Source organism: Silene latifolia, chromosome 4, assembly GCF_048544455.1.
Source record: "Silene latifolia isolate original U9 population chromosome 4, ASM4854445v1, whole genome shotgun sequence".
Taxonomy (NCBI): domain Eukaryota; kingdom Viridiplantae; phylum Streptophyta; class Magnoliopsida; order Caryophyllales; family Caryophyllaceae; genus Silene; species Silene latifolia.
Genome location: NC_133529.1, coordinates 73,342,258 through 73,365,975, shown reverse-complemented (window position 1 = coordinate 73,365,975; position 23,718 = coordinate 73,342,258). Strand labels below are relative to the sequence as shown.

Genomic DNA, 23,718 nt, shown 5'->3' with positions numbered 1-23,718 from the left:
GAGGAAGCGATCAATATGTCTATAGATACGAACGCTGTCGAGCCGTAACCTCGATTGCCTCAGCCAAAGCCGGGAGTGACGTGGAAACGACCGATACGCTAACATGTTCACAACAGCAGTTGGGAAGCGCAAATCTGACCGCCTCGGCTAAGACCGGGAGTGGAGGAGGAAGCGACCGACATGCCAACATGTTTAAAAACGTTTAAGTACAGTTGAGATACGCAATCTAACTGCCTCGGCCAAGCCGAAGGTAAAACGAAAAAGCGCTCAATATGTTAAAAACGTAAGAAGACAACTTAATGGAGAATGAGATCAAAGCCTCGGCCAAGCCGAAGGCAAATAGACAAACTTTATTAAAAATGTTTACAGGTGGGGCAAAACAAAGTCGACGGCCGTCCCCAAAGGGATAGCCTAAACACAACCTACCAAAGTTTATCAAAAAAGAAGGTACAACAAAAGGTTACAAACATTAAAACTTGAAGCGCCAAAAGGATGGGAGGGAGGAAAGGCTCAATAGTTGGCCCCCGAACAGCTGAAGCTGTCAGAAGGGCCGGGTGAATCTGGTGACGACCGCCCGTCTCCCTATGCTCGTTGCTTTGCGCCGCCACCGGCAGCAGAGAGCGCAAAGATCACCAACTGGGCGGCCCAGAGGAAAGCTTGACAGCTTCACTTGCCTTTGCCCTCTCAGCCTCCTCTCTGGCCTCCTTCACCTTAGCATCCCGGGCCGCCTTCTCCGCAACCTCCTGAGCGGCCTTCGCCGCCTTCGCCCGCGGCCTTGGCCTCCTTAGCAGCGGCCTTCTCATCCAGAAGCCGGTCAAAATCTTTCCACGGGAAGGAGCCTTCAGGAAGGAGCTCTTTAATTGCATCCCTGGTAGCATCTTCAGCTTGGTCCCGGTACCGGGCACACATGTCAGGGATGATGACGGTCTTTAGCATCTTAATATCCTTCTCCCTCTGAGCAAGGATAGCCTTTGTGCCCTTGTGCTCCTTCGCCTCGGCCGAATGCAGGGACTTCCATCTCTCCTTCTGCTCAACCATGGCCTTATAGCCGCCCTCAAATTTGTCTTTCTCCTCCCGCAGCTTGGCGACGTCAGACAGCGCAGACTCAATCTTGGCCCTCTCGGCCAGGACCAGCTCCTCAGCTTCCTCCTTAAGCTTTCGCTCAGCGAGGAAGTCCTTCATGGCGGCCTGGAAGTCCTTCTTCGACCTCTCGGCCTCCTTCTTAGCAGCGGCAAGCTCGAGCCTAAGCCGTTCAAGCGCAGGGGCAGCTTGAGCCATGACCTTCTCTTGCTCGATAATATGAGCGCCGGCTAGTTCAGTCCACTTCACCAGCCTCTTGGACAACCTTATGCCTTCCGCCCTAAGCTGAGCGGGGGAAACCTTCTGGGATGAGGAGTCGACGGTGACATTTTGATCGCCCATCTGCACAGGCTGCTTCTCCAATTGCCGTTCAGTGAGAACGACAGCCGGCGATGGCTGATCTACAAAAAACCCAGACAAAGCATCCATGTCAACATTCATTGACATGTCAGAGAGCCTGTCATCAGGAATGCCTAAAGAACCTGCTAAATCCGAGCCATGGGTTAGATCCGTACCAGTCCTGGCCTTCTTGGACAGACGGTCGGCTGACCCCTTCTCTTTCCCTACCTCGGTAACAGCAGCAGTAGGCGTTGTTTCCTTCCTCTTATTTGAAGGAGGAGGACACTCCAGAACGGTGACGTCCTCTTCAACATTGACGACCACCTGCTCCTTTTGGACTGCGGGGATTGAAGATTGAGTGGGAGTTGGCGTCGTAGCCGCCGCAGACGTTGTTTTTGGTCTCCCGGCGCGCACGTTACCGCCAATCTCCGCTGAGCCGCTGCCACATCCATTGCCTTCATCGCCTGCTCCATAAGTTCGTGAGGGGCCGGTCTGCGATCACGTGGCGCGGCCTTAGGATGCAGCTCAACAACTCTCCCGTCCTGGTCGAGTCCCAACTTGTTTAGAATAGAGACGGAGAGATCCCGGCCAAATCGATCTGCAAGAAACAAAGTCAACAGTTAAGTAAAAGAAGTAAACCGGGGCAAATACAGAAGCATAAAAAGCAAAGGTGGGCCTCACACCGACCCCACTCACCTTGGCCGAGGGCCGGTATGAGGCCGACGTGGCAAAGCGGCTCGTCTTGAAGGACGATCTGCGTCGGGGGCATCCATCCCTTCGGCGTGCCATCCTTCTCAGCCTCGAACAGGCTCATTGCCCGCTCTTCGTCCTCCTTAAGATAGATCTTCTTGGCGTCCATCTTAAGCTTATTCCGGGAGACATATCTATCATGCTCCCCCTGACTCTCACACCGCAAATTGACGCGGCGCTGGAAGGACCGGGGCAGTGGATAGTCCTCCGGAACCTCAACATATACCCACCGCCCCTTCCAGTCCTTACAAGATGTCAGCTTGGAAACGGTGACGTAACCCGGCTCGGTCAGATCTTTGTACCACCCCGAGCCGCCTAGGGTAGTCTGCCGAAGATGGTGGAGCCGGCGGAAGAGGTTCACCGTTGGGGCCTCCCCTTTGAAAAGACATAACCATACAAAGCCAATAATAGTCCTAATGGCCAACGGATGCAGTTGTGCCACGGCGACATTCATGGCTTTGATTATGGCCACGACGTGTTCATTAAGAGGAAATCGGAGCCCATACTCCAGATGTCTGATGTACACGCCGATACAGCCTTCGGGAGGGCAACAGACCACCTGATCACCCTCAGGGATAGCAATTCTATACCCCCTGCCGAAGGAGTAATGATCTTCAAAAAGATCAGGCCCGGAACAACTAGCAAACTTGTTCGTCCAAACACGATCAGGATTGATCGAGCAGGCATCGCCGTGCCACAAGAAATGCGGCCTCTCTACGTCAGAATGGGTCCTTTCCTTATCATCATCATCAATACCCTCCAAAAATTTCTCATCAATTTCAGGAGAAGGCGACAAGCGCCCTCCGAACCCTATCGGGGTGACAACCAGTGGCTCCTGTTCATCAGGATGCGGCGGTTCGCCCCCGGAGTAGAGGTACTAGGAAGAGCATCAGCAGCAGACATGGCGACAACAATTAATTAACAAGTAAAGAGTTGGGGAAGAATTTGTTTGTTTACCTTGAAAGGAAGTGTTACGCCGAGTAACGCTTCGAAAACTAGAGAGAAGTTTCTTCGAAAAAAAACTAGAGAGAGGAAATTTTTTTGAGAAAATGAAGTTTGATGGCCAAAATGAGGGGCTAACTGCTCTATTTATAGAGAAAAGCCCATTCAGTGGACCAATCAGAGCAAAGCCCATGAAGCGTCCACCAATCAGCACCAGGCCACGTGTCAAGCATACAGCCACGGAAGGTTAATCGACATACAGTGATGAATCTTCTTCAACACGCTCCTTGGTATCTACTTGCTAACGGCCAGCTGATCAACCAAGCTTGGCAGCACCGGCCGGGGGCAACCAAAAGCAAACGGCACTCTCAACCTTGGTCTCGGCCAGCGCCATTTTCTCTTCCACATCGGATGTCCATTACACAACCATGTGGAGGGGGGATACGGTACGGCCTGAACAGAACCAAGCCGAGGCAGAAGATCGACATGCGCAGAATACGCTCAACACTCATCGAAGGTCCATACCACGGCATAGACTACGCTGGGGGCAAATTGATGGGGCATATTCTGCACCCGCTGACCGAGTCAACACATTGAGCAAGGTCAAAGATAAAAGACAGCAAGTCAACGTATTAACAGCCTAACCGACGAAGCCTGTCGGCCTGTCACTTGGGTCTCGGTCTCGGCAACTAGCCGGCCGAGAAGCATATCCGCGTACTCACATCCAGTCCCCTCGGCATGGAGTCAACCAGGCCTGCCGGCCCGGCATGGGTCCCTCGGCCGAGGGTAAGATAGTCTTTCCACCTGCTAGCCACTTGGCCACTACGTGACAAAAGGTGAAAGTCTATAAATACTCCACTTCTCTCATTGAGAAAACTATCCTAAAAACTATCCGAAAAACATCTAATAATCTGGTATAAACTCCCTTATCTCTCTACAATATACTTTGCCAAGTTAACACACAACTTATCTCTTTAAGTTTACTGACTTGAGCGTCGGAGTGAGTACGCTCGGTACCAAGCCGAGCCCTCAGTTTGTTCATCTTTACAGGAGAGAGCGAAAGGAAGAGACAAGCAAAACGATGTCATTCTACAAGCTTAAGTGGTCATAATCCTGCTCCGAAATTACACCCGGAACACTTTTGATGTAAAAAGTGCGTATAAACTAGCACATACCGAGTGGTATGCTACTAAAAGAAATGCCAGAGATAAATTTAAGGATTCAGGCCCAGTGTGAGTCTTTTATTAGAAAACGACTATGGAATTTACCGGTCCAGCAAGTTGGAAAATACTGGTATGGAAAATTTTGACTTCAATACTTCCTACGAGCGAAGAAATGGGTAAAAGAGATTTGCCTTGGGCAGGACCATGTGCGTTATGCCACGAAAGTGATTCGCTCGAAACTCTAGAACACCTTTTTCGTGATTGTGGTTTTGCTGAGCGTTTGTGGTTATGATCTTCTCTTGGTATTCGTAGTTCAATGGGGAGGAGTGTCTCTATTCAAGTTTGAATGGTTAACTGGTTAAACTTCATCTGCAACAATGAGGATAATCAAACTGGAACGATCACTTTCTTGAGCATTTTGGCTGTAATTTGGACTGCGAGAAATAATATGATTTTTAAAAATGTAAGTCCAAATTGCATGTCATTGATGGCATTGCATCACCAAGGAGTTCAGAGCGCAACTCAAGCTTGGGAAATGACGAATGAAAAAAAACAAAGGTGGAAGGACGTCAATAAATGATGATGACAATATGTTGCATCAAAGACGGTTAGTTATGGAGGGATATTCCACTGATAATTCACCATTTCCCGATTGCTGTGACATTTGCGTTTTTCACTGCTGACAACATTGTGGTAAGTACCAAGCACATAAATTATATTCTTGCTAGTTGAGGACCTTTAAGCACCCTCGTCAGTTTGAATGAAGTTTACATGCAATGTAATTGATGTAGGTCATAGATCCTTCCTTCTATGAGGAGGCGGTAATGAAAGGAAGAATGATTGTAACCTTAAATACAAATGGAGATATCTGCGCCATTCAAAAGGGTGGAGGAGTTGGTATTATGCATAGTGTTGTTATGCAATGCTTACGGATTGCCTCTGTCAAAGCTGGTGATTTTACAAGTAGAATCAACAAAGCGGTAAGAATCAATATCAGATGCTACACATTTGTCTTGCAATTTGCAGGTGATCTTAAAAATGTTACATAATTGATTCGACATTTCTGGGGAATGTCAATGTTTTCATGAGGACAAAAATGTTAAAAAGTTGGTGTAAAAGAAATAAAGCGAAGTGTGAATAGTATTGTGAAACTGCATAAACCTTACTCTTGAGACAAGGAATACCATTTATAGAGTATTGGGTAAATGCCATGTTGCAATAATGCGTATGTAAAGCCTTCTTACACAAGTAGTTGTGGTTGTGTCATTTTCCCTCGTTTCTGAACAATGCTGATATAAATTTACAAATATTGTGGATATATGAATCTGTTAGGTGGAATCATATGAAGTAGAAAGAAATCTTCGCAAGATCAAGCGCCATCCTGCTCCTGCATCACAGACGAAAACTAATGAGACGACAGAAGCGAGATGTCCCAAAAAAAACAAATCATCCGAATACGGTGGTAAAGGCTGATGCAATAGCTATTTTGCTTATTTTGTTATTGCACAGATGTCCATTTTATTGCCCACTAGCATTAAAATTAGAGTTGCTTTGCCAAGGCAAAATTGAAATTTTTTTACAAAAATTGTAAAAAATAGTTGAAAAATTTGTACTTTATATAAAAATAATAAATTGTTTGATTTTTGTAAAGTATTTTTAATTTTTTTTCTATCTAATTTATGCTATTTTTTATTTTATTTTTTTAAACTTTTATTTTGTATTTTTCATAAAAACATAACCATTTTTACTTTTTTTTTTATATGATAAATTGAATTTCTCGTGAGATTTTGATAAAGGGGTTTAATTTCACTTATTATGTAAGTTATGGGGCCAAATTACTCCAATTGAAAGTTGTGGGGGTTAATTTCACAATTGCACAAAGTTATGGGGGTCAATCACCACTTCCCCGACTTATTATGTATCCTTTAACCAAATTTAACACACAACAAGTTTGTTTCAACAATCTTAGACAAATGAACCCACTTCTCTAAAATTTGCACTAATTAAGTAAACAACACGCAAAGGTAGCTAATCCATACATTCATTCACTTAACATATGATATAAACACAAGGAAAGAGTAATTGATAAACAAGAAAGGATTAAAGAGTCTTACAAACACCAAAGTTGAAAACTTTGGAGGAATCACACCAAGAAATAAGAACTTAGCTAACCATAGTCATCTTACAACCCAAGTTTTTGTAGAAAGATTGGAATTAAAATGGAAATATTAAAGTTTAATTACTACAAGATTAAGAGTAAAATTGAAAATTGAAAATATGGATGTACAATTGAAAATTTTCAGGACTTGTAAAGAACATGTGCTACTAATGTGTCCTGGGGTTGGAGAGGTATTATATGGGGTTTTGAGTTGGTTTCTAAAGGCATGGTATGGAGAATTGGTATCAAGCCGGAGTTAACTATTTGGAACAATAAATGGGTGCAAGGAGATATTCTAGTACCACGTATGAATTGCGACGTTTTAACAGAAGATAATGTCCAGGCTATGAGGGTAAAGGATCTACTTGATCATGAAGGTGGTTGGAACGTTGAACTTCTAATGACCTTATTTGATGATTATTGGGTTTCCAAAATTAGGGGTGAAAGACATGATAAGATATACTGAAGATAAATATGTTGGATCTTTTGATGTAAAAAGTGCGTATAAACTAGCACATACCGAGTGGTATGCTACTAAAAGAAATGCCAGAGATAAATTTAAGGATTCAGGCCCAGTGTGAGTCTTTTATTAGAAAACGACTATGGAATTTACCGGTCCAGCAAGTTGGAAAATACTGGTATGGAAAATTTTGACTTCAATACTTCCTACGAGCGAAGAAATGGGTAAAAGAGATTTGCCTTGGGCAGGACCATGTGCGTTATGCCACGAAAGTGATTCGCTCGAAACTCTAGAACACCTTTTTCGTGATTGTGGTTTTGCTGAGCGTTTGTGGTTATGATCTTCTCTTGGTATTCGTAGTTCAATGGAGAGGAGTGTCTCTATTCAAGTTTGAATGGTTAACTGGTTAAACTTCATCTGCAACAATGAGGATAATCAAACTGGAACGATCACTTTCTTGAGCATTTTGGCTGTAATTTGGACTACGAGAAATAATATGATTTTTAAAAATGTAAGTCCAAATTGCATGTCATTGATGGCATTGCATCACCAAGGAGTTCAGAGCGCAACTCAAGCTTGGGAAATGACGAATGAAAAAAAACAAAGGTGGAAGGACGTCAATAAATGATGATGACAACATGTTGCATCAAAGACGGTTAGTTATGGAGGGATATCCAATCTTTGTTATTGGTAACGGACAACATTGTGCTCTTTTGCGAGGTTATGTTGATGCAGGATGACGCAAGTCATGCGAAGCAGCGATCGGGTGGATTATAAAAGATCAAACTGGACAAGTCATTTTCGAACATTCAGAGAGAATTTGGGCTGGATCTCCTATACAAGCCGAGGCAAAAGGTTTTTTTGGAACTAACGCGGTGGACATTTCATTTTTCTATAATGAGTGATTGCCAGAAGTTTCATTGTTTTTCAATTTCGTTTATTCCGTGTTTTTAATAAAAAGGTGCACAGACTAGCTGCTGCTGCCTTTGCTTTGTAAGATACTAGTTTTCCACTTGGCAAAAAAAAAAAAAAAAAAAGTAAAAGCATGAGATGAATGAGTCCTCAAAAGTGTGAGGCTTATATAGTGCTGCACTTCTCCCTAGGTTAAACACGGAGTTGGGCCTCCAAACAACACATAAGACGGGATTTAAAAGATGTGGCAGCTACAGGGTCCGCAGGCTCCGGTGGTGGCAGCAGCCTGCGGTGGAGGTCTGATTGCTGAGCTTTGATTTTTGCCTTCCTTTCTTCTATCCTTCATATTTTGAGGTTCTCCTAGGTTGTGGTTCACTTCCTCTCTTGGCTTAGCTTGAGGGGCCGTGGTTTGACCCGGCTTGGCTTGATTCCACCACCATTACGTACCGCATGAATCAACCACAAAAAAACATTAAACCAACAAGTAAAACAATTAAGAAGCCCACTCCATACTTAACTCGAAACTTGCTTTATTTCATCCTAAACTACTCCGCATGACTACTTTATTTGATTAAGAACACCTAATTGACACGACATAAAATGGCACTATCACTAAGTTCGGATTTTCTCTATCCCATTTTCATGTTCCATTTTATGTCCCACAATCTTTACTTTAGACATATCACCCAATTAATACTCCCTCCTATCCACTATTTTCTTCCCATTGTTTATGGGCACGAGTATTAAGAAAATGAATAAAATAAGAGTAAAAGAGTTGGATGGGGTTTGGGGATAGGAGAGAGTGATGAATAATTAAGAGTTAAATAATGAATTGTGGGTCACAAACATTAAAGTAAAGAATAAAATAGGATTAAAAGAGTTGGGTGGTTTGATGATAGGAGAGAGGGATGAATAAAATAAGAGTAAAAGTTACCAAAAATAGAAAGGGAATAAAACCTAAATAATTCGTTTTAAGAAATAGAGAAGAATATAGCGAATTAGAGGGAGTATAATTTAAGTAATCTTTTCCTTGATTAAGGGTGACATGTCATTAAGAGAGTTTGTAGGACACAAGATAAAACATAATAGTGGAACATATGATTTGCACATATGCCCTCCAAATCCATATTGAAAATTGTTGCCAAAAGAATTGTATTTTAGGCCAAGAATAACATAAACATGTAATTGGCTAAAAGCCTAAACTTCCATTAAATAATGTCAAGTAATCAATAAATTAGCCCTTCACGGCTCCATCCCCAATAAAGATTTAAAAAGTTCTAGCTTCGCCACTGAATATGATTGAGTCACTTCAGGATAAAATTATCTAAAAATACGTATGTGAATGTGAAGGATAAAATGAATTAAACAGAAGCACTCTCTACTTGAGCAATGTACACAAAGTCGCAATATCAAAGAGAAGAGTCATGGTGGATAGAAGTCGGTTTCCAGCCTCAGCAATATCCAGGGCCACATATCCGAACTAGCATTCACATCCTGAGGATCTCTGTTGCTGACCAGCCATGTCAACTATGTCCGGAAGATATCTAGATTCAACCAAAACAACATGTTAGATAATCAATTAGCATCAAAAAACAAGAACATACTCAACAACCAACATTACATTGTCCCAGCACGCCTCAGGGGATCCCACAAAAGGTAAAGAGGGTTGTGTTACGAGAACAAAAAGAAGGCTGATTGATTTCAAATGATCGAAATGACCCTAGTGAAAACTGGTCAAGAACTGTTTTTCACATGGGTGTTATTTTTGAATAAAAAAATTGAAACCAGTTAAATGATTTGACGTTGACATTTAACGTAATCTAGTAATCATAGTTACTTTGAGACTTGATAACAAACAAGCAAAAGAGGACCTGCAACTCTGAAAGATGATATTCAAAGGGACATAAGAAAGGCTCACATGTCTTCTGTTGTTTTACAGTTATAGTTATGGACGATCTAGCAATCGCAAAGGGACAGTTTTTTACCAGCATAATGGTTTGAACAATAAACCAGATATTTTCAGTGGCTCCGTTGGTAAGTATTTTCTTAGTTTTTTTTGTACATAGGGTCCAAATTCTTTAGTTATTATAGTAGTTTATACTACTATCCTAAGCCTAAATTAATTGGCCATGATACATGTATCTATCATTGTTCTTCCAGACCTAATAAATTTATTGCGAGCTTCAATTTGGTTAGATAACGTAATTGCAATTAGAATTTAGTATAAAATTCTCAAGATTGAACTTATTTATATGGATCATACATTTAGTTTTTAATGAGTGATTATATTCGAGATATATACTACTGCAACCGAATGCACCTCAGATGAAGTATAACATTAAGGTTTTTGATTTATTTGTTTCTCTTTAAAGTATTTCATGATTGTAATTTTGTTTGATTACCTCCGAGTAGTATTTTTGATCTACCCTGCTCATTATTTCTACAAGTCGTCATGTTATTGACTTCATCTATGCTATTTAGGGAAAAAATATCTTTTTTTTTTAGTTTAATAACAAATCAAGAAAAATTACGCTTCAAAAGATTACAAATGAAATCTTACAAAGTGCTCTAGGCATTGTATGTAACAACAATTTTAGATTTCTTCAAGTTCATGACTCCTTTAGTCCAAACGATTTGACATGTACAAGCAAAATAACAATTGAGTTACAATGGTTGAGTAACGTCACGGAGTATATTTTCTTAGAGTTTGGCTAAGAATCAAAAAATATGCTAAAACTCTTAAGTATATTGCATTATTTAGATACATGAGACAAATTTATTGATATTTTTTAACCCGATATCAAAAGGGTAGGCTGGCCAACAATGTGGGGCTAGCTCGGTCCGATCCGCATCATTGTACCAATTTCAAATAAATAAGGTCGATATTTTCATTAACGTTGTACGAAATACAAAGTTCGATTCGATTTTTTTTTTTGACATGCAAGGGGAAAGTAAATATGGTTACTTATAAAATGGAGGATATCACTAACGATAATCTTCGAGTTCAGCTGTCTTTTAGAGTCATCCAAAATACTGATTAGTAACAAGGATTTGCAAGCAATTTGATTCGATTATTAGTTCATGTCTATTACTCCGTATTTCAAAACTACGTATCTATTAGTTATTTAGTTGATTTTTTCTTAAAATATTATTAGGAATTCCGAGAGTTTATATGTGATCAAATACGTTTCATTTTTTTAATGGAATATGTAGACCAACTCAAATACACAGTGGCTAATGCAATCCTATTATTCAAGTACGTTTTATTTTTTAAATGGAATATCATGCTCATTGCTCAAGGCCACTCAAATACACAATGGCTAATACAATCCTATTCTACGGCCTTTACCATCTTTAATTTGTGTATATATAGATGTGTTCATTGCATGCAATTTCGTTGGGGTATAATAAATCATAGATGATATATTTTTGTCTATTTCTTTATTGTAGGATTTTAGATCATCATATTTCTTGTGTAAAGTTTCTTGAACATGTTAGTGTGAGATGTATTATTTGTTCATGTTAAAATGATTACTTATTAGGATTTAATGATTACAAAGATTTCGTCGACTCCTAAGAATTTGACAAAAAGGCCATAAAATCATAAGAAATTATTTTGTATTTTATACTATGGAGTTAGACTTAAAAGAACAAAGCTTTAAGTTTTAACAGTACCACAAATCAAAATTATAATGTAACTTGCCCACATCACAAGAGTGATATACCTTATTTTTATATTTAAAATATAAATCATATGGAGTACAAGACATTATTTTTTTCCCCTCAGATCTGACTATGCCAAGAATTTGAATGACTTGATTAGACTATCAATAACAATATTTATTAGACTCATATTCCTGCTCAGTTTAATCTATTAAGGCCATGTTCTTTTCAGCTTAATTCCAACTCGCATTCATCTCACTTCAGCTACTTAAGTTCAGCTAAACTCACTTCAGTTCACTTCAGTTCACTCAAGTAGTTCAACTAAGCTCAATTCAGCTCATTTCAGTATTTTAACTCTATTTATCTGAAAATATGCCAATTCAAATTTTCGATTTCATTATTCATTTCGATTCAAATCCAACTCAATTAAGTTTAATTCAGTTTCATTCAATTCAATCCAAAAGAACATGGCCGAAATCTAACATAATATGATTTTTCTATTTACAATCTAACTTAGCTAACCAGATAGATTACAAAGATTATTATTGAATGATGAATTATAAGACCTTACAAACTGGCCCGTGCATCGCACGGGCATTAAATCTAGTATATAACTAAAGGAGGCTTTTTTTTTTCTAATTATACTATTAGCATTAGAATTAGGAGATAACTAATTATTTACAATTTTTCTATTATAATTAGGAATATAATTTTCCTATTAGAAATGAAAATTAATTAATTATTTTACAATTTTCCTATTAGAAATAGGAAATAAATTAACAATTTATTAAGGCTTTTTTTTTCTAATTATACTATTAGAATTAGGAGATAATAATCATTTTGTTATAATTCTAATTTGATAAGAGAAGATAATATAAAGAGAGAGAACAATATAAGAGAAAGTGAGCATTGTTATATTATATTATTCCATGTACATGTGCATATATATAGAGAATACAAAAAGACCTTTTGATGAAAGGTAACGATGGTTCCTAAAGGATAAGGTGATGAAATGTTACAATGGTTGGGGATGTAAGGGTATAATGGTCATCCACTATACATATTTTATAACACTCCCTCTTGGATGACCATTACCTAAAAAAATACAATGTCTCACGATGACAATATTCTCCTAACACGCATAACAAGCTGCCTCATTAAAACCTTTCCTTGGAAAACTCAGTGGGACAAAATCATGGATAAGGAAAAAGAGTAAAACGCGTATTAACTCCCCCTGATGATTAAACAACTTGATATATCTTGAAATAATCCATGCTTTGACGTAATTTCTCGATCGTTGAAATAGAACCCATCGTGGTTGATAATAAACTTGTTATCTTCAATCAATAGAAATCCTTGATAGTTTCAGTATCATATTTCTTCGGAACTCATAATCTGGATATGGTCATCATTTCATGATAACTCTTTGATTTTCATTTCAAAAATACCACTTTGCAATTTTGAGAGAAAATAATTTTAATTCTTCTCAATGGATGACATAACATTATATGCATGTCTAAACGTACCAATTGTCACCTTAACAATCATGATGATCATCATGACTATAGCGTATTAATGCGCTTATAGTGCTACCTCGTTAAAAACCTTGCTAGGAAAAACCCATTGGGATAAAAAACCTAGTCGAAGGAAAAAATAGTGCGACTATCATTTCGAATTCATTCTCTTCAGGAGAATCAATCTGATTAACAACTCATCTTTGAAAAATCATCGATCTTTCTTGCCAAATCTTATTACTGTATGGATTGACATCCTTATTATAGATTTTCGCTACTGAAATTCATTCATATATGAATTTCCATATGCTCAACTATAGGTTGAGACAACACAATTTATTCAAATAAACTCTTTAGTATTTTGAATATTCCCTTTTGGAACTAATCACGATAATCTTTCAATCGTATGGTAGAGGTTTATATTTATAACCAAGAGTTTTCAAAACTCAATTGATCAAGCATCATCATCATTTGATGATCGTTTATAAGAGGTTCCTACAGGGATTATCCTCGTTGGAGTGTCTTATAAGATAACATTTCTCCTTTTAATAATATAACAAGTTAAAACAATATTATGAAATATGTACATGCATTCATATGACATGAAACCTATTTTTTAAATAATATTTATAAAATAATGCAATGATGGATACATATAAAATCTAATATACAAATAATGTACTTATCTCTAAATGCACATGGTGATGAATCAATAATGCAACTGTACAGTTTATTTTCCAAGATTCATAACATATATTGACTTCAGGTCAATGTATGGACTTCATGTCCATGAGCTCATTTAATAAATGATTATATGTCGACAATTAAAATGGACTTAAGTAGAAGATCCCCATTACGAGTCCATAAGATATCGCGCGCAAATATATATATATAGGTTCCATAAACATATCGATATAATTTATCATCTTTTGATAATATCAGTACTGTTCAATGATATCTGAATCTGAATATATATTTGGTACCATTATATTTATCTAGGCCATCTATTATCATTCAGATATCTGTGTCACTTCGGGAACACTCCAAATATAGCATTCTTATTTCATACCAACTGCTTCATCTTGCTATTTATCATCTATTTCATTTTCATAGTGGAACCGTCAATTCATCTTGACTTTTATTGAATTACACTTCAGGTGTATATGTATCAATCTGGTAAAAAAATATTTTTTTGTTATATCAAATTCAAAACCTTTACTCAGTGAATTTGATGTATAACATTATTTGAACTTCTGGTTCAGTAAGGGATCATTCCATATTTGTTTTTACCAGCTTTTAACTCACTTTTCTCCCCCTAAGATGGTAAAAACTATAACCAATATATAGTAAAAAATTTATCATAACCACCTTAGACATCAATTTCTCATATCACCGATGAGATTTTACATGGGCATTTTTGTACAATAACAAAATATTTCGGGGAGTAACATATAATGCAGTTGGTTGGATTTTATATATGTTGAATCACAATGCCCAACTCAGGAGATCACCGATTACATATAATAATCAAAATGTGATTTTTAATCACGAAAATTACTCAGAAAATTCAATATGTAGCTATAAGCCACTTGAATATAACACCAATCCATACATGAACATTTAAGTTCTATATTCAACTCCGAGTAGTGTTTAGATCTCCAACATCACATATACTCAATCTCAGTGCATTGGCTTGCCTTTAATAAAATTTCTACACGAGAGAATTTCAGCACTTATCTTTTCTTTATGATAAACTCCAGGTTTATGAAAACGGGTATAATATGAACCCGGATGGCCTCCATTGTCACATTTAACCATTTCATGTCGACTTTATCAGTTTGCTCAGAATCCGTGTCAATCTTTCATAAGCATTGGTCGTGTTTCGAAAACTTCACTTATCACACGCCGCATTTTAAGTTGCTATAATTTCTCATGCTAATCATCAAGTTAGCAATATTCGTATCATATAAACTCAAATTAAAAATTTCATATCTGGCCAGATAAATGATGTGACATAGGACACAACAAGTGTCTCATATATGTAGGCAAGACTCATCAATATTCCTTTAGAGAACATGACTATATTACTCTTTGAGTATTTTTTGATATATAATTTTATCATAAGATCAACAATTATAATCATCAACATATAATGATGACATACACATTCATGTAAATTGATTAGAATCAAACTTACGAATCAATTATTCCCTTCAGGGGTGATGCAATATTCAACAACTTTCAAATTAATTGTATTATTCAGCCAATTACTTTATAATATATCATAAGTTGATCAAATTATCACTTTTATTCCAAGAGTGAAGTAATATCCACTTCTGGTGGGAAAAAGCAGTGTTTTCAAATGAACACATAGCTCGTGAAAATATCTACATGCTCATACTTAACCACTGTCATTGTTGGTATATTTCGTCCAATCAAATCTATTATGTGTGCAATTTCATATTCACTTCAAGGAATAATGATGAATTGATTTGATATGATTTTCAAGTTTTATGAGTATCTCATATTTTGCAAATATCCATGTATAATCCCGAGTTAATATTGCTCAAAATATATTAATTACATGAAAAGTGAAAAATTTGTACACACTATGAACTCCAGGTCACAATTTCAATATATATCTATAAACACAATGAACTTCTGATCATAGTTTGAATATTTGTAAATTCCATGAATTTTAGTTCATCGTATGAATTTCAAATTTTAACTCGTACATAGTATTTCTCATACCGAACTTCTAACATATATGAGTCTCACATGACTTTTCATGAGATATTTTCTTTCAATGGTGGACGAAATTAGCTCAATAAATGTCGCATCATTAGGCTTAATTAAGGCTTTCTTATTTTGCTCACCAAATGCCACAATATTAGGCTCAATTAAGGCCGCATCATTAATTAGGCTCATTCTTAAGCCACATCTTCTATCTATACTTCAGGTAGAGTCTTTATGAGATATCACATTTACTATTAGGAATGTATTAAGATTTAGTTGAATAGGATTTATGACTTTTCAATCAGATTTCATTAATTTGTTCAACTAAAGGCGAACATAGGCGAACACGAAATCAATTCCGAAAAAAAAAATCTTTAATAAAGACCGCTTTAGCCATTTTAAACTCAAATATAGTTCATACAATCACAGTCGTGAACTTTTGGCCACTACCATTTACATGTGAAGTTATGGCCACTTACAATTAAACAAAATTCATATAACGTTATCAAAATGTGTAGTCATAATTTCCACGGATACCAAGGAGGCGCCTCACATAAAATTTTACGAATGAAATCATGTTGTTACTAATATAACATACTGCAAGTCACATAATTAATTCTCATGATTAATGATTAAAACCCTTTATCAAACAAATGCAATATGTTCCATGAACACAATTAGCAAAGAAGAGGATAAATATGTCGCAACGATGGAATCATGTGAAAGCAGATGCTAATTTACTTACACAAACCGCATTATAATTTAACATATGAACCAAATGGACAAAATGATTTGGTCAATATAACAAGTCATTAATAAAGATATATAAGAATAATGTAACAATAAAAATCGGAGGAATTTATAAAATAATTAAAGATTGGGAAATAGTGACCAATATTTATTATCAAAACCCAAATTATCGTTGAACAAAAAAAAACCCCTCAATGAATTAACAATGTTAATGCAAAAAACTAACATGATCACATATATGAATTAACTTGCAAATTTATAAATATCATTAATAATTATACCGAAATCCGAAAAAAAAAAATCAAAGATTGCCAAATTACTAACATTTTTGAATATAGATTCAAAGATGCAAATGAACAATATCAACGAGACATGATCTTAAAATATCGTATATGTTATAATTCACACATGCCAAGTATATAGAGGTTCTAATATTCTCCAAACAAATAAACAATCACATAGTGCTCCTAAGCATTCGATCATCAACAATCTTGGGGCAATAAAATATTGACTCATGCATAAGAAAAATATATATACCTCGCACATCTACTATGGAATATAAAATGTTTAACTACGTTTAAACATTATGATTATGTGCATGAAATGATTATGTGAACAAATGAATTCAAATATACAAGTGAATGCATACAAAAAAATGTATCATAATCATAATAATATAAATTTAGTATAGATAGAAATACTTACAAATTAATTTGGTAGAATTGTTAAGTATGAATCGAAATCAAAGTTGAATAAATATAAGTTTGCAACAAACCTAAATTTGATGGTTCTCCCAAATTTGTTATCAATCTTGAATAGAGAATCGTGCTGATAACGTGTTATAATTCTAATTTGATAAGAGAAGATAATATAAAGAGAGAAAACAATATAAGAGAAAGTGAGCATTGTTATATTATATTATTCCATGTACATGTGCATATATATAGAGAATACAAAGAGACCTTTTGATGAAAGGTAACGATGGTTCCTAAAGGATAAGGAGATGAAATGTTACAATGGTTGGGAATAGATACAATGGTTGGGGATGTAAGGGTATAATGGTCATCCACTATACATATTTTATAACACATTTAAATTTTTTCTATTATAATTAGGAATATGATTTTCCTATTAGAAATGAGAATTAATTAATTATTTTACAATTTTATTATTAGGAACAGGAAATAAATTAATTATCTGCAATTTATTAATATTAAAAAAATATTCATTAGTATTTGTTCACTTTTTATTAAATTAGAAGGAAAAAAACCTTTGATATATTTATAATATCCAATTTTATAACAACTTTCGATTAAAAAAATGAGGTATTATTAGGCTAAAATGCCCTAGGCCGAACTGGGTTGTGACAAATGTGCATGATTAATACGTACTACATGGAATTTACTCATGTAAAGAGTAAAATGAACGCTGAAATATGCCCCTACGTCTTTTGTTATTGCTAATGTCATATTTAATTATACATATTACGAAGTTTATTTTTCAAATATCATATGTATTTCTCCTACTAATTTTAAAGTTACTTCCCTCACAATAAACTTCAACTTCTATTGATAATTTATTATTATATTATTTACATTCATTTGTCATTATATAAAAGTATATTAATCAAAATTTAAATAACATATTCACAAATTATTGATAAGTACAAAGTTTAATATCTATTTTTCAAGGAGTATTAAAAGATAAAGAAAGTTGCTGCTAATTTGCGAATCGAAATATAATATTATGACAAATTAGAAAATGTTTTGAAAAACTTTATTGTGCGATTGTTTTACAATTTAAAGTAAAAATGGTACCACGAGTAATAAAATAGATTTGAATGAGGCTTGAAGGTAAATTAGATACACTTATTATAGAAATATGTATAAGGTTAAGATTCAATTCAAGCAACGATCAACATTAAAAAAAAGTCATGAAAACCAAATAAAAGGGTAAGAGTAGTCTTTCCCTAACATAGTGAAGACCGTCTCTCTCAAGCTTTTCTTCTGATAAATTTACATGCATAAAAAACGGTATTATTCAATTATATGGAGCAAACTAATTATTGTTAATGCTATATATTTTTTCTTTTGTGTGTAAATTGAGCACATCATCACTATAATTTAGAGAGAGATACGAATTGGGGAAGGGTAAGACATATTCGTCATGCATAATACGATGCTTTAACTACCTTTAGGCAAAAATATAAAAATAAATAAAAAAGTTTAAACCTAAAAGGGGGTCACATACTTGCCAAATCTTCTATAATTCTCTACCGCATTAATATTCTCATGAAGTTTATGACATTTATTTCATATTAATAAAAAAAATAATTATACTGCTTCGTACAATTTGTGATTTATAACTTTTAGCTAACTTATTTGAACTTGCTTAAATTTATATATTTTAAGTGAAGAATATTAATTATAAATATGATAAAGATAAAATTTGATCTTTAATTTTCTCTGAGATAAAAAAAAACTCAATTTTTATTTTCTTATAATATACTAATTAAAGGTCATAATGTAAAACATGAAATTACTCCACAATCTACTATTTTAATATGTCGACGATCAACACTCAAAATAGCACATTTGTTATTTAAATAGTGTAAAAACTCTCAAAATGCTAAAAAAAAAATGTTCAATCTGTCGTTATCAAACAAAACCTAAGTTTCTACATTTTTTTGTCATGTTCAACTTAATCTTTTTGGGATGTAAAAATGATGAAGTTCAGAAAGTAACGGTTAGTTTTCTGTTAGTTAGATTGACTTTTCAAGAGAGAGATGAAAACTTTGCATTTTAGACCGTTTTATGTGTGAACCGAAGGGATTAAGTAGTGGGCTAAAGGTTGTTTCGAGTGAGAATGAGGTTGATTGCGACGAGTTGGTTGACTAAAGTTTTTCCTTACTAGATCTAGAAAGGGGATAATAATTATGAGATAATAAAATTTGAAGAAAAAAAAGTGACAATAAAAATGAGATGAGGGTACTAAGATTTATATATGCAAAATGAAATAAATAGCAAAGTTCGTGTATATATATAATATTCAAACTTATTCAGTTTACAAACATAGTACCCAAACACTTTGTTTGAGTATTTGGAATGGAGGTAGGGGAGGGGATGAGAAAAAGACTAGGAAGGGAATGGGAGAGAGATAAGAGGGAAGATTGCTTCTTAAACTTTTGATCTTTGTTGAAGGAGAAATAAATTGTCTTAGATAAGGGAGACGAGGATCCATATATATCATCTGGAGTAAATTGGTGTTTCATGGAGGTGAATGTGATTTAGACTTCTTAAATGTAAAACGTAGCAGAAAGGTAGTGATAGTGGTAGTGGATTGTTGGTTGTTTCAAGCAGTAAGAACTAATCACAGTGGCTGATGTTTTATTTTGCGGGTAAATTAGTGGGGTGGAGGGAGAGTGCATTTGTGGAAGGGTGATGAGTTTAACGAGGATAGTGATAATAAATAAGGTTATTTATCAGCAAAATATCGCTTGCATTAAAACATATAGGTAACATGAATAATAACAAGAAACCTCAAAATATCATATTGATAAACTTAATCTTGACCCCATCAATCCAAATTAAATTCAAATCATAATTCTAACGACAATGTCGAGAGCAAGGGTTAGTTTTCATTGGATTGTGGATTTTTCTAGAATTAGGGGTTTAGTTTTTCACTTGGTTGGATAAATTTGAGAGAAGTTTCGAAGACAAGGATCGATCTTTCAAGGTATGAGATTGTTTTAGATCATGTGTGTGAATAAGGAAGAAAAATAGGGGTCTGCGTGAAGGATTTTGTTTCAAATGAGAAGATGGGGGCAAGACTATTGTTATAGGGGGTGTCATAAGTAGCCCCAACCATGTAATATTGCGTTGGAATTTGGTTCACATTCAAAGATACGTCTATAGTTTCACCGGGAGATATAACATTTAACTACCTGTGAATATTTTTACGTAACTAGCATTTGACCCAATAATGATTATTGTTTTCCTTGACCAATTGAAAAACAAACAGGTATTAATGAACAAAATTTAAAACTCTCAGTCCCAAGTATCATATATATAAACTCCATATTGGTTTTATTTTCTTAAAAAAAAAACAACATTGTCGAGAGTAAGGGATAATTTACATTGGATGGTGAATTTTTCTAGAAGTAGGGGTTTAGTTTTTCACTTGGTTGGATAAATTTGAGATAAGTTTCGGAGACAATGATCGATCTTTCAAGGGATTAGATTGTTTTAGATCATGTGTGTAAATAGGGAAGAAAAATAGGGGTTTGCGTGAATGATTTTGTTTTAAATGAGAAGATGGGGGCCAAGACTATTGGGGGGGTGGTTCATAAGCAGCCCTAGCCATGTAGTATTGCGTCGGAATTTGGTTCACATTCAAACGTACTTCTATTGTTTTACCGCGAGATATAACATTCTAACTACCTCTAAATGTTTTTACATAATTACAATTTGATCCAGCAATGATTAAATTATGGTTGTTAGTCGAAAGAAGGAGATTTTTTGCATCATTGAGTTGATTATGCAGAGTAGGTATTATTGTTTTCCTTGACCAATTGAAAAATAAACAGGTATTAATGAACAAATTCTAAAAACTATCAGTCCAAGTATCATATGTATAAACTTCATATTGGTTTTATTTTCCTAAAAAAAAAGTATTTTATTAATCAAACACTCTTTTATTCTTATGTCAATATTATGTTAACGGGAATTATTTGTTGGTCATGCGGCATACATAAAATCTTAGACATGAACGATGTACTATATGTCTATATTCCATTTTATTGTGAAATTTATCACACATTATTTTCATATCCGTGCAATGCACGAGCAAGAAAACTAGTTTACAACTATGATGTAGTAGAGAGACTTCCTATGAAACCGAACTAAATATCATATACCAATGAGTTGTTCTTTGCTTGTCGTGGTTTAAGTTTATCTAAACTCGACTGTATTGACTATTGAGTTATGAGTTATACCTATCTAAACTTTGCTTGTCGTGGTTTAAGTTTATCTAAACTCGACTGTATTGACTATTGAGTTATACGTATTCTCATCGTCCCGATTATTAGGTCTCTTGAGAGACTGTCTCCTACTAATTTAGTGGGAGACACAACATGGAAAATATAATTTAAATAACTCCCTCCCTCCATCATGATGTCTTGTTTATTTGTTTACCGATGAAGGGAGTAAAAAATAAAAGTAACATAAAACTATCATATTTACATTTAAACGCAAGTGTTACAGAAAACAGAAATACAGAATAATGGAGAAGAACTAACACGTATTTTTAATTAAGATCCTCAAATTGATAACAACAATTCTCTGCCAAGACTCAAGAGAAAGTAGAAATAAGCAAGTGTAACCATCCAAACATCAATAAATATGTACCTAGTTTTTAAAACACAAATAGGATCCTACAACCTATTGTACAGTAGCATTGTACAACAGGCCCATATATTACATATTAAACTATATAAGCCCAATAAAAAAAAAATTCTACACATCTCCATTTTTCTCTAATTTTGATTTCTCTTCAGTCGACAAACCCTACCTCCTCTTTCTCTTCACTAAATTTCTCTTAAACGACGATAAACCTCCTTTCTCCGTAATTCTGATTCTAATATGGTGAAATGGAAGCAATTGATATCATAATCAAGGAGGAAAAACGCATCTAACAATATTTTGGTGAACGAGAAGCAATTTACATCATCATCAAGAAGGAAAAATGGATCTAATAATACTTTGAGGTAAATTTCTACATCAATCATACGAACTATTATTAGAATAATACAAGCTAAAAAATTCAAGCACATAAGAATACGAGCTATTAAGATAAGAATATGAGCTACTGTAAAAAGAATACGAGCTTAAAAGAATCACAAACTTAAAAATACGAGCACATAAGAATACGAGCTATTTAGATAATAATACGAGCCAATGTAAAAAGAATACGAGTTTAAAGGATCACGAGCTTAAAAATACGAGCACATAAGAATATGAGCTATTAAGATAAGAATACGAGCTAATGTAAAAAGAATACGAGCTTAAAAGATCAAAAGCTTTAAAATACGAGCTATAAAGATAAGAATACGAGCTAATGTAAAAAGAATACGAGCTTCAACTATTTTCATGCATTAGAAATTTTGGATAAAAAAATTCCTTCCTCACGAGTCACGTCATATTGATTTGTTCCATATAGTCAATTAATTATAATAATTTAAAGGAGAATATGATTCATTAGCTGGATGATGGATGAAGATGGAGAGGAGTTAGAAAAATATGGAAGCAGTCAGAGAGAGAAGGAAGATTTGATTCAAAATTGGATTACGTTATTTTTTTTTTTGTAAAAGTATTTGGAAAAAGACTAAAATAACCTTGGATGTACAATGAGCATTGTACATCTAGTTGTATAGTCTTGGAGCTGTTTTTAAAACGCGGGACCACAATCACAAATGATAATATATTAGACAAATAATAAAAATCCTTTACATAATGAAAATCGAAAGTCGCAATTTTAAAAATTTTTTAAAGTGCAAAGTACGTCACAAACTACACGCTAGAAATGGAGCTCTAAAATTAATGAGCCAAAGTCCTACTTATCAAATGCTAACAATATTTTGACGAATACCTTTGCAGAGAGGTGAAGTTGCACATGTATAGCTCGTGAAGACCAAATTAATGTCGATATTATGTATTACTTCTTGACTCCTTCATTCCTGTAAAGAAACATACGTATTAATCAGCAAGATTAATGGCCACATATAATTTAAAGTCTACATAATAAATCAGCAGTCAATCAATCGTCAATAATATTTGTACGTGTAGAGATGCAATGTATATATAGTATCACCGCAAAGTTGTTAGAGATATAGTATAACTCTCATTATTATTATTCTTATATTGATTGATGGGTGTGAACCATGTGATAACAATTTTGGATTAATTTTTTATTTTATATGGATATGTGATTGATTGATGCATATAGCCAATTTAATTTAATGTAGAATTCTATTTCACTAAAATATGACATCTTATCAAACTCTCTATCTTTTAAGATTTATTTTTAACTTTTAAAATAATTTTAAGATTTAGTTTTAATAATATTAATTTAATTTAAAATTATTTAGGTGTTTTAGAATAGTTGAAGACTCTAGAATTGCCTGAAAAAAGCCTCTTTTTTATATATATATACTAGATTTAATGCCCATGCGATGCACAAGCCACTTGTAATATT

General features: G+C 34.9%; 1 long non-coding RNA gene across 1 annotated transcript; it reads left to right on the top strand.

Moving 5' to 3' along the window:
- Window positions 1-4,899: 4,899 nt before the first annotated feature.
- Window positions 4,900-5,672, top strand: LOC141652294 (uncharacterized). Its single transcript, XR_012547113.1, has 3 exons — window positions 4,900-4,967; window positions 5,066-5,254; window positions 5,607-5,672. It is a non-coding gene; the product is annotated as an uncharacterized LOC141652294 (long non-coding RNA).
- Window positions 5,673-23,718: the final 18,046 nt, after the last annotated feature.